Source organism: Oreochromis aureus, linkage group 13 (genome assembly GCF_013358895.1).
Source record: "Oreochromis aureus strain Israel breed Guangdong linkage group 13, ZZ_aureus, whole genome shotgun sequence".
NCBI classification, from domain to species: domain Eukaryota; kingdom Metazoa; phylum Chordata; class Actinopteri; order Cichliformes; family Cichlidae; genus Oreochromis; species Oreochromis aureus.
Genome location: NC_052954.1, coordinates 2982996 through 2995193, shown reverse-complemented (window position 1 = coordinate 2995193; position 12198 = coordinate 2982996). Strand labels below are relative to the sequence as shown.

At 46.7% G+C, this 12198-nt stretch overlaps 1 long non-coding RNA gene across 1 annotated transcript; it reads right to left on the bottom strand.

The window, feature by feature from the left end:
* Positions 1 to 434: 434 nt before the first annotated feature.
* On the bottom strand, positions 435 to 4367 carry LOC120443331. Its single transcript, XR_005615357.1, has 3 exons — positions 4271 to 4367; positions 3810 to 3911; positions 435 to 481 (listed from the first exon to the last, which is right to left on the bottom strand). It is a non-coding gene; the product is annotated as an uncharacterized LOC120443331 (long non-coding RNA).
* Between the last annotated feature and the right edge of the window lie 7831 nt (positions 4368 to 12198).

The window sequence follows — 12198 nt, the reverse complement described above, 5'->3', positions numbered from 1 at the left end:
TTATGCTAGCAGTGTCTAAGCGTTCTCTTTTTTTTTTCTTTTTTTTTTTAATTCATACTGCGCCCCCCTTGCAATGGCTCTGTGTCCCCCACTTTGGGAACCTCTGTTTTAGACCAAGACAATACAAAAAAAGAGCCCCATATTACAAAAGTCACCTTACCACGTATTTCAAAACAACCAAAATGATGTGCAATTTCAAGCTGGAAAAGTTTAACAACCTTAGTACCAAGTGAAGAGAGAAAAGAGAAAGCCAAATGGAAAAGATCCTGTGGCAAAACAAAAAAATTAAAACACACTTCAGAATCTATTTTTTTGTCACAAGATATTTGAGGTCCCTTACCTGAGCTACTTTTAAGGGATAGTTTCCTCTCAAATTCTCAGCAACAATGAGTGCAGAAATAACTCAGTCTCTTTTCCTCCTCCTCAGCCCTTCACCAGGCTCGGGAAACTGCAGAACAGGCACCTGAGCATCAGCTGCATTCTGGAAAAACAAGCAGACATTTTGTTTGATAGAAGAACACTTCCAGAAATGGATCAAGTGCAATGAGCAGGATGAGATACATTGGATGTACTAGGATTATGTTGACTGTCGAAGGTGGCTGTAACAACAAGAGTAGCTCTGAAACCCACTAACTAAATGTAACCAACCCTTACATGTGCAGCCACACAGTGTTAAAGAGAAACAGCTCTTTGTGTCCAGAGCCTTGGTTTAGTATCCAAAGTCATTAAAAAGGTACTTGAGGTTTCATGCTCTGAGTAAAGAACAGTATGATGTAAGTGGGATATTTTCTTTAAAAAGAATTATTTTGAGAAGATGAACAAATGGGTTTCCTTTTGTGTCTAATCTTAAGATAAGATAAGATGACCTTTATTAGTCCCACACGTGGGAAATTTGTTTTGTCACAGCAGGAAGTGGACAGTGCAACAGTTCTGAAGCAAAAATTAGAATACAATAAGAATAAATACAGTACACAACTGTACAGAATAGAATAAAATAAAATACTATATACAGTAGAATAAAATAGAATAAAATATACAATAGGATAAAAATAGAATACAAATGCTGTATACAACTGAGTAAAAATACAACGATGCCAGAAAGGAGTATTGCACTTAGTGTAATTGCACATGTGTGGATGTGTGTGTTTGATCAGCTGAAGTCTTTGTTGTGGAGTCTGACAGCAGTGGGGAGGAGAGACCTGTGAAATCTCTCCATCCCACACCGTGGGTGCCGCAGCCTGCCACTGAAGGAGCTGCTCAGTGCTGTCACAGTCTCCTGCATGGGGTGGGAGATGTTGTCCAACAGGGATGACAGCTTAGCCACCATTCTCCTGTCACTCACCACCTCCACTGGGTCCAGAGGGCATCCTAGAACAGAGCTGGCCCTTTTGATCAGCCTGTTCAGTCTCTTCCTGTCCCCAGCAGAGATGCTGCCACCCCAGCAGACCACACCGTAAAAGATGGCTGAGGCCACCACAGAGTCATAGAAGGTCTTCAGGAGTGGGCCCTCCACTCCAAACGACCTGAGTCTCCGCAGCAGGTACAGCCTGCTCTGCCCTTTCCTGTAGAGGGCTTCTGAATTATGAGTCCAGTCCAGTTTCTTGTTCAGATGAACACCAAGGTACCTGTAGCTGTCCACAGCCTCAATGTCCATACCTTGGATGTTCAGTGGTTGCAGTGGAGGATGTTTGTGCCTGCGGAAGTCTACCACCAGCTCCTTGGTTTTACTGGTGTTGATCTGGAGGTAGATCAGCTGGCACCAGTCCACAAAGTCTTGGGTCAGTCCTCTGCACTCCCTGTTGTCCCCATCAGTGATGAGGCCGAGTATTGCAGAGTCATCAGAGAACTTCTGCAGGAAGCACTGGGTGGAGTTGTGGGAGAAGTCTGCAGTGTAGATGGTAAAGAGGTACGGAGCCAGAACCGTTCCCTGTGGGGCCCCCATACTGCAGACGACCCTGTCCGACACACAGCCCTGAGTTCTCACATACTGTGGTCGGTCAGTGAGGTAGTCCAGAATCCAGGTAGTGAGGTGATGGTCCACTCCTGAGTTCTCCAGCTTGTCCTTCAGGACCGAGGGAAGAATGGTGTTGAAGGCACTGGAGAAATCAAAGAACATGATTCTCACAGTGCTCCCAGCGGTCTCCAGGTGAGAGAGGGAACGATGTAGGAGGTGAATGACGGCATCATCCGCTCCAATGCCAGGCTGGTAGGCAAACTGAAGTGGGTCCAATGATGAGCTCACCAGGTGCCGAAGCTGAGCCAGGACCAGCTGCTCCAGGGTCTTCATCAGGTGGGACGTCAGAGCCACCGGCCTCTAGCTGTTGAGGTCCTTGGGGCGTGAAGTCTTTGGCACTGGTACGACACAGGAGGTTTTCCAGAGCTGTGGGACTCTCCCCAGCCTCAGGCTCAGGTTGAAGAGGTGCTCCATCACCCCACACAGTTGGTCTGCGCAGGACCTGACGACCCTCGAGCTGATGCCATCTGGACCCGCTGCCTTCTTGGCTTTAATCCTCCTCAGTTCCCTCCTAACCTGGGTGGTTGAGAGAGACAGGCTGGAGCCTTGTGTTGAGTGTGTATTGGATGCTGTTGTTGGGGGTGGGGAGGAGTGAGCAGGGTGAATAGAGGAGGTGTGAAGTGTCTGAGGTGTCAGTGTCAGGGTTTCTGGGTCGTTGACCCAGTATTTTTAGTTCATGTTCACTGTTTATCTCCTGCCTGTCTCACTTCCTGCTTTTCCTATGTCAGCTTGTGTCATTAGTCAGATTATGTTCAGCCCTGTACTCACCCGTTTCCAATCATTGTCATCATTCAACCGGTGTATTTAAGCTCCTCGGTTTCACCAGTTCTTTGTCGTGTCATTGATGTTCGTGTGATGTTATGTTGTCATTGCCATTAGTGTTCTCTCAGTTCAGTCAGCCATTCAGTTGTCCAGCCAGTCAGTGTCCGTTCACCCTCTGTTCATCCACTCCTTATAATAAATCTTCACCAGTCTTCACCTACCTGCGAGTCCTGCGTTTGGGTTCCTTCTTCCTCGCCTCCACACAAAACCTGACAGTCAGAGGTGGAACAGCAGCAGTGGGGGTGGGTGAGTCTGCAGCCGATGTTGGAGACTGCCTCATGGATGAATCAAATCTGTTGAAGAAATGATTCAGTTCATTTGCCCACCTCACATCCCTCCCAGGCAGAGCGTTCTGATGTTTGTGGCCCGAGATGGTTCTGAGGCCTCTCCAGACTTCACCAACGTTGTTTTGCTGAAGCTGATTCTCCATCTTCTGCCTGTAGCTGTCCTTCCCATTCCTCATCAGTCCCCTCAGCTCTCTCTGCACCCTTTTCAACTCCTCTTTGTCTTTGGATTTGAAGGCCCTCCTCTTCTGCTTGAGAACAGCTTTAATTTCTGGGGTAATCCAGGGTTTGTTGTTGGAGAAACACCGTACAGTCCTGGTAGGTACGGTGTTATCCACACAGAAATTAATATAGTCAGTAATGCATGTAGTAAGGCTGTCGATGTCCTCTCCGTGGTCGTCACAGATCACCTCCCACACAGTCGACTCAAAACAATCCTTAAGAGCCTCCTCGCTCTCCTCCAACAATCTCTGTACTGTGCGGGTGGCTGGTGGCTCCCTGCGCACTAAGGGCTCATACACAGGGACAAGGTGCACCAGGTTGTGGTCAGATCTGCCCAGGGGAGGGAGAGGTGATGAACTGTATGCCTCTTCAGCATTGGCATACAGTAAGTCCAGTGTTCTATTGTCTCTAGTTGGGCATGTCACATAATCTTACTGCTGAGCCCACTTTAATATAGTGATACTCACCATGCTCACACTGACAGGAATGGTCAGTTTGCGGCCTTGTGAGTCCCAGGAGTGGATGAAGAACTCATGGTGTCCTTCATGAAGAAAAACTGGTCTCTTTACCTGGAAGAAAACATTTTTTATAGATTTTTAAAGAAGCTAAAATGTGACAAACATTCAGATTTTGTCAAAGTAAACAGAAAAATTCAGTGATGTTCGTTAGCAGTCTATGATACAGTGCTCAGTCTTCGAAGAAACTTTTGCTCCTTTTTAAATATGTTGCAACATTTCAGGAGGTTTCATGTCAGCAAAAGCTAAAATATCCTCAGAGCTAGAAACACTTGGCTCTTTTCAGCAAAAAATCACACAAACACTATTCAACTAAGATTGTCAGTTATATATTGTTGCAGGACATTCAAATGTTTACTATGTTCTGTTTACCCACAAAACAGTACCAAGCAAGTCTTTGAATCTGCACTCACCATCAGTACACCGTCTGTCTTTACTACAAAACGTTTGTCAGAGGTGTCGAACAGAAATCTTGTGCGATCTGTGCAGTCAGTGAAACCCACTGAGAACAGAGAGAATAGTTATTGTTTAATCACTGCAGTTCATGAAGAGAGAGAAAAATTATGGAGGACCACAAGAGCCACGCGCATCGAAATAAAGATTTCTGTGCTTAAATAATGAATTGTAGAATAAATTCTGCATTTGTGAATTCATTTTTGAATTCCAATTTAATAAACTTCATTTCAAAATTTTTTTTCAAATTGCACTTTAATAAACTTCATTTCAAAAACCTTGTTCCAATTGCACTTGTCACGGTTCTGGGTCCGTTGGACCCAGTATTTTGAGTTTATTATATTTTGAGTTCCATGTGTTATTTTCTGTCTCTCAGTGTCAAGTCTGCGTGCTTGTTTAGTATTCATGTTTCCTGTTTTATTGTGAAAGTCTTTGTCTCTTGTCAGTGTGTTCAGTTTCACCTCTCCCCTGTCTCGTTAGCCTAATTTCTCCCTGCTGTGTCTCCCTCCTGTCTCTTATCCCTTGATTACTGCCTCAGTGTATTTAAGCCCAGTGTGTCTCTGTGTCAGTGTCGCGTCGTCCCTCAAGCTGTGTGTTTCCTTGTGTGCCTCCCCGTCAAATGTAAGTTTATATTTCCCAGTTTAGTTTTGTATGCTTTCCCCCTGCCAGCAATAAAGCTGAGTTTTGAGTTCATCCTTCGAGTCTGAGTGTCTGCACCTTGGGTCCTACTCCTGCCTGCCACACAGCGTTTCATGACAGAACGACGCGACCACAACATGGACCTAGCAGACTTACCCGGGGAGAGCGACCTGATACGAGTCCAACGCCTAGTCGAATGGATAACCCACACATCTAATACAAGGGCAAAAATTGTGGGGATAAATGCTATTGAAACAATCCTCGAAGGAAATTCCTATCTCCGCCAGGTCAGAGGATGTTTGGATTTATTGGCCAGTTTGCATAAAGCCCGGGAAGTGGCACAAGCTCGGGAAATAACGGACCTTGCCCACCAACAACTGACAATAGCCACCCCGGAGCAGCCGCATCAGCCTCCCCCGCTGGAGGTTTTGCCCGGCCGGTCTGTGGGGAAGAATCGACGGTCGCACCGCCGGCGCGTTACCCCACAGCCGCATGGTGGGACTTCAGAACTGCCAGCTGTGCTGTCCTTACCTCACTCAGCTGCCCAGCCTCCTGTAGCTCACTCAGCTGCCCAGCCTCCTGTAGCTCACTCAGCTGCCCAGCCTCCTGTAGCTCACTCAGCTGCCCAGCCTCCTGTAGCTCACTCAGCTGCCCAGCCTCCTGTAGCTCACTCAGCTGCCCAGCCTCCTGTAGCTCTCTTAGCTGCCCAGCCTCCAGAAGCTCTTGTTACGGGTCCGAAATTGAGGATGAGAGTAAAACAATGATGGTCCAGAAGAGGTGGTTCAAACAATTGATTTTAATGAATTCACGCCGCGTGGAGAGGTGCAAACTGCAAAACAGTTGTACATCTCTACCCAAAATACACTCTAGATTGCTTTTATAACATCAGGGTATTGTAACGCCCCTTCTTGCGTTTACAAGCACATAATTTGCATGTACAGAACATTCATGTATTTTAAGAATTAAATGCAAACACAGAGGTTCCTCCTTGTGGCATACTCTTCCGAATATAGTGATGACCTAAGGCCTTTGAGGTCACCATGGACTGGACATCCTTCCGTCACCTGTAACTAAGCAAACTCAAATACCACAAGAAGCTGAATACATTCAGGCCTTTGCTCAGCTACTATTTTACTATACCAATATACTCAGCATATGAGTTATGATATATATATATTTAACTCAATCATTTTAAAGTAGTTATAACTGCACCTGTAATAAACATGTTAATATTTGATTATGATAACCCCTATAATATAAATTATACCATAATGCCAGCAGCTTCAATAAACACTTTGATGAAATGATAATTAATGCAATGATAAGATGATGGTTATATAAAATAATCCCTGTAATTCCACAATTCCCCCTTTTGACGTCTTCCAAAGACGTCACTACACTATTCCCAGGTCCACTACCTTCGCTCTGACCCTCTCTAGCCGCCCCCTGACTCAGCAAATCCGACAACAACCTCATGTCCTCTAGGTGGTCCAGCAATAAAACACCAGCTCCCACTTGAAAACACTTCATGCTTAAGTGGTCTCTGCTCCTTTTCTGGGTCCTTCTCTAGTGGAAATCTTCTCCTGTAAGGGATAGAAAACAAACAACCTTTCTCTGCTACACCCTACTAACTTACTGTGTTCATCTCAGGTTCCTGTCATTATTCAAAGTTGGTTCACAATATCATATCAGGCCAAATCACAAACCCTACTGCCACGTCTACTTTGTTAAGCTCTTGAGCTAGACTCTGTACCGGTTTGCCAATCTGTGTGTACATGTCTCTACACTTTTAATGTCTAAATGCACCTCTGGATGTATGTGCACTTGTATGTCTATCTGCATCTATGAGTCAATGATTTGTCAGATATAAGGCGTTAATGTGAGAAATGTTTCCTGACTATTAACTCCTGATACTCGAGGAACTTTCCTGTTTGCCGAACTTCCTAGGTTTGGCCTTTTACACTTTTACTAAAGAAATTTTAACAGAGCCCAAAGAGATTTTTATTTTACTCCTGTGCTTGACAGGTTAAGCGAAGTTGTTTTTTGTTTTGTTTTGAAATTTTTCTCTTCTGTGTGTGTGTGTGTACATAAGTAAGAATATGATAATCAACATAAGATCCCTGGTTTGCAAATGATTTTCTGCCCCCGCTGCAGGGCAACATCATGTGGTGGTGAGTCTATGTTGGCTAGTTTAATGCAAATATGTAACAGTTGCTTCATTACATTGCCCACTCAGAGTTGCGCAGTTTCAAAGTATGTGGAGAGTTCAATACACATTTCTTGGCTAATTATTTTCCCAATTCTTTTAATCTACTTTTCTGCTGCTGAACTCAAGGTTGCAAAGTTGAAAGACGCCCACCTGTATTGACACACTAAACCATATAATTAGTATTATATTCATTTTTTCTTAAAGGCTTCATTTGCTTCATGTGCCTAGAGTTAAATCTCTCTCTCTGTGTTCTTTCTGTACACACTCAGTTCCCATATATGGGCATGCACAGTTCCTGTTCACTATTTCCTGTCGCTGCAGCCCCGGTACACCGAGCAATATTTCCTGTTCCTCAAACTAATCTAACTCCTTTGTTTTTTGTTTTCTTGAATTAAAACACTTTCAAACTTTAGCACATCCTACTTTTCATCACACAAGAAATATATTTCACACTCCTTTATTCCATACACACCTTTTAAATGCTCTAACCTCTTTCAGACGCCATAAATCGTCTCTCACGCACTGCCTTTCTCTCTCTCAGACTTCCCCTTTCACTTACTCAGACAAATCACCCAGTCACTCAAATCAAATACTGACAGCATTCACACAGTTAAAATCACACAAAATACGCTTTCATACGAGTATTTTGGACATGCCTTCCATGATCAGAAAGAGCAAGTCAAAAGAAAAAGAAAAAGAAAACTGAAACCTCTCATAACATCACTGAAGGTCAAATATCTTCATAGACCCAAAAGTAAGCATATTATTTCCTAGTCAAAAGTCAAACCGTTACTCACAGTAATTTTTAATCTAACAGCCTTTGTGTTTTGAAACTAAAAGAGGAAGGACAGCGCCCAATTTAAACTGCGCATGTTGTCACTCAGCAACACACACACAGAAAATGTAACTGTATATATTATCTCAAACTGAAACAAAACCCATCTAAAATCCTAAAACATCTTACTTGACACCCCAAAACACACATGGCTTACAGACATATTTATTAATTAAATTATCTCAAATTCAATTTCAGTTCTCAGAACCCAGGTAACGGTCTTAAGTATCAACAGTTTATGTATCCTATCTCAAAACCCCTCAAAAGTCATACAGTCATGGCAAGAAATAAAACTTTACTTACATATTGTAATAAACAAAACCAGCGTCTTAAGTACGTGCACCAGCAATGTCTAGCAGTCCCTATTAACTTGCTCATACTCTATTGACCTCTCAGCTGCCTTATTTGCATTCTCACACACACACACAATCTAAAAATAATACCAGCCTGACTCTCAGACTCAGACAAGTCTCTTAATATATTTACACAGACGTCCTATGATTACAACTGCACAGATTTTAGGCTTCTCATTTCAAAACCTACACAATTTAGACAATTTTTAAATTAACGGTCCGACCGATAAACTCCCTGAGTTTTTTGTCATCAATTGTAACCAGTCTCGGCCCCGGACCGTGGTCAAATATCTAAGACCCTACACAATTTAAAAGCGCCAACCAACTCAACCCCTGCCGAAAAGCTCTGTTTTGGGGACATTTCACATCCCAGGCTTCCCCAAGTTTTAAGTTAAAGTTACGCCCGAAACCCGGTTTCTACTGACCAAAAAAATGCAAACCACCGTCCCGGACGGCAAAGTGGTCCAACCACTAGTTATTCTGGAGTGCCCCAAGCTCCACAGTGACCAACTGACTATCCCTCAACTGAGGACAAGGTCTAAGCGTCCTTGACCTTGGCAACCGTTACGTCTGAGCAATGCACTTGTTAGACTCCCAGAGTCCCGTTCTATACAATTTAATTATTTTGAAGACACCCCAAAACTCACAAACCCACCATATCGGTGTCCAAGCCCGGCTTTATATTCAATTGAGACTTTAATGTCACAAACTTCACCAATTACCTATTATTCTAAATTCTCTTCATTCTCAATCCTCTTTATTCTTATTCCTTTGGGACTTTAACCCGGTACCTTTAGTGAGACTCTAACTCACTTTTACTCTTTTTCTTATCATTACTTCAACTTCAACTTCTCATGAGATTTTCACCAAAACCAAAACAGACCTTTACCAGTAATTTTCAGTGAGTAGACTTTCAATTTTGTCATAACCAATTCAGCACTGTTTGGAAATAATTCAACAGGTAGTGCCTTACCTTTGAATAAGCCGGCTTATGTCCACTCACTTCGACCACTGACTCGTGTCTGCCTGTTTGAGCACCTTGGACCCTCTCAGTCTCAACCTCCACCTTTTCTCCCTCAACCCTCGGCCAATGCACCAAATGTTACGGGTCCGAAATTGAGGATGAGAGTAAAACAATGATGGTCCAGAAGAGGTGGTTCAAACAATTGATTTTAATGAATTCACGCCGCGTGGAGAGGTGCAAACTGCAAAACAGTTGTACATCTCTACCCAAAATACACTCTAGATTGCTTTTATAACATCAGGGTATTGTAACGCCCCTTCTTGCGTTTACAAGCACATAATTTGCATGTACAGAACATTCATGTATTTTAAGAATTAAATGCAAACACAGAGGTTCCTCCTTGTGGCATACTCTTCCGAATATAGTGATGACCTAAGGCCTTTGAGGTCACCATGGACTGGACATCCTTCCGTCACCTGTAACTAAGCAAACTCAAATACCACAAGAAGCTGAATACATTCAGGCCTTTGCTCAGCTACTATTTTACTATACCAATATACTCAGCATATGAGTTATGATATATATATATTTAACTCAATCATTTTAAAGTAGTTATAACTGCACCTGTAATAAACATGTTAATATTTGATTATGATAACCCCTATAATATAAATTATACCATAATGCCAGCAGCTTCAATAAACACTTTGATGAAATGATAATTAATGCAATGATAAGATGATGGTTATATAAAATAATCCCTGTAATTCCACACTCTCTTAGCTGCCCAGCCTCCAGAAGCTCTCTTAGCTGCCCAGCCTCCAGAAGCTCTCTTAGCTGCCCAGCCTCCAGAAGCTCTCTTAGCTGCCCAGCCTCCAGAAGCTCTCTTAGCTGCCCAGCCTCCAGAAGCTCTCTTAGCTGCCCAGCCTCCAGAAGCTCTCTTAGCTGCGTCTCCTGTGTCTCCGCTAGCACAGTCATTTACTCCGCCACTAGCTCCATTTTCACCTCAGCTATCACTCCAGCCATTAACTCAGTTGCCCTTAGCCCCATCATCCACACTACCACCTGCTTCTCTTCCACCACAATCATCACTACACTCAGCCGTCCAGGCTACCACTCAGTCAGTCATTCGCTCTATAGCCTTGCCATTAATGCACTCTGTAGCTGAGCCATTAGCCGCCTGGCCCGCAGCCAATTCAGCCACCCTTCCACCCGTTACACCTCAACCACAACCGTCACTGCAGTCCCCAGTGCAGTCTCCAGCAGTTCAGCCTTCCCCAGTGCAGTCTCCAGCAGTTCAGCCTTCCCCAGTGCAGTCTCCAGCAGTTCAGCCTTCCCCAGTGCAGTCTCCAGCAGTTCAGCCTTCCCCAGTGCAGTCTCCAGCAGTTCAGCCTTCCCCAGTGCAGTCTCCAGCAGTTCAGCCTTCCCCAGTGCAGTCTCCAGCAGTTCAGCCTTCCCCAGTGCAGTCTTCCACTCAACCACCAGCTCCACTTTCTCCCCAACCGTCACTACTACCTCTAGCTCAGTCTCCTGTACAGTCGCCTCTAGTTCGGTTTCCTGTGCAGTCACCCCTAGTTCATTCCCCTGTGAAGCCATCAACTCCACCACCCACTCCTCTTTCACCACCACCAGTAGCTCAGCTCGCACCTGACCCATTGGCCCAGTTCTCCTTAGCAGCTCGGTTTTCTGGCCAGCGTAACATTGAGCCAGGGGTCCCAATTCCCTCTGGCTCTACATCAGCTCCTGCTGGAAGCTCTGATGAGCCCATCCAGCACTCCGCGGCTCCCATGCCACCACCTGCCTTCTCCGCTGGAGGGTCCGAGGGGCCCGTTCAGCCTCCTGTCTCCGCTGGAGGGTCCGAGGGGCCCGTTCAGCCTCCTGTCTCCGTTGGGGGGTCCGAGGGGCCCGTTCAGCCGCCTGTCTCCGCTGGGGGGTCCGAGGGGCCCGTTCAGCCGCCTGTCTCCGCTGGGGGTCCGAGGGGCCGTTCAGCCGCCTGTCTCCGCTGGGGGTCCGAGGGGCCCGTTCAGCCGCCTGTCTCCGCTGGGGGGTCCGAGGGGCCCGTTCAGCCGCCTGTCTCCGCTGGGGGGTCCGAGGGGCCCGTTCAGCAGCCTGTCTCCGCTGGGGGGTCCGAGGGGCCCGTTCAGCAGCCTGTCTCCGCTGGGGGTCCGGGGCCCGTTCAGCCATCACCGCCTGCAGCGCCGCTGTTTTGGCGCCTCCGTCTCGGCTTCCACGCGCCGCGCTTTGGCGCCTCCGTCTCCGGCTTCCACGCCGCCGCCAGTTGCAGCCTCAGAGCCTTCATCGCCGCCGCCAGCTGCAGCCTCAGAGCCTTCATCGCCGCCGCCAGCTGCAGCCTCAGAGCCTTCATCGCCGCCGCCAGCTGCAGCCTCAGAGCCTTCATCGCCGCCGCCAGCTTCAGCCTCAGAGCCTTCATCGCCGCCGCCAGCTTCAGCCTCAGAGCCTTCATCGCCGCCGCCAGCTGCAGCCTCAGAGCCTTCATCGCCGCCGCCAGCTGCAGCCTCAGAGCCTTCATCGCCGCCGCCAGCTGCAGCCTCAGAGCCTTCATCGCCGCCGCCAGCTGCAGCCTCAGAGCCTTCATCGCCGCCGCCAGCTGCAGCCTCAGAGCCTTCATCGCCGCCGCCAGCTGCAGCCTCAGAGCCTTCATCGCCGCCGCCAGCTGCAGCCTCAGAGCCTTCATCGCCGCCGCCAGCTGCAGCCTCCATCGCTTCATCAGCTCCGTCTGGTCCAGCCTCCATCGCTTCATCAGCTCCGTCTGGTCCAGCCTCCATCGCTTCATCAGCTCCGTCTGGTCCAGCCTCCATCGCTTCATCAGCTCCGTCTGGTCCAGCCTCAACCTCGGCTTCAGCCTCGCCTGCAGCACCACTGCCATC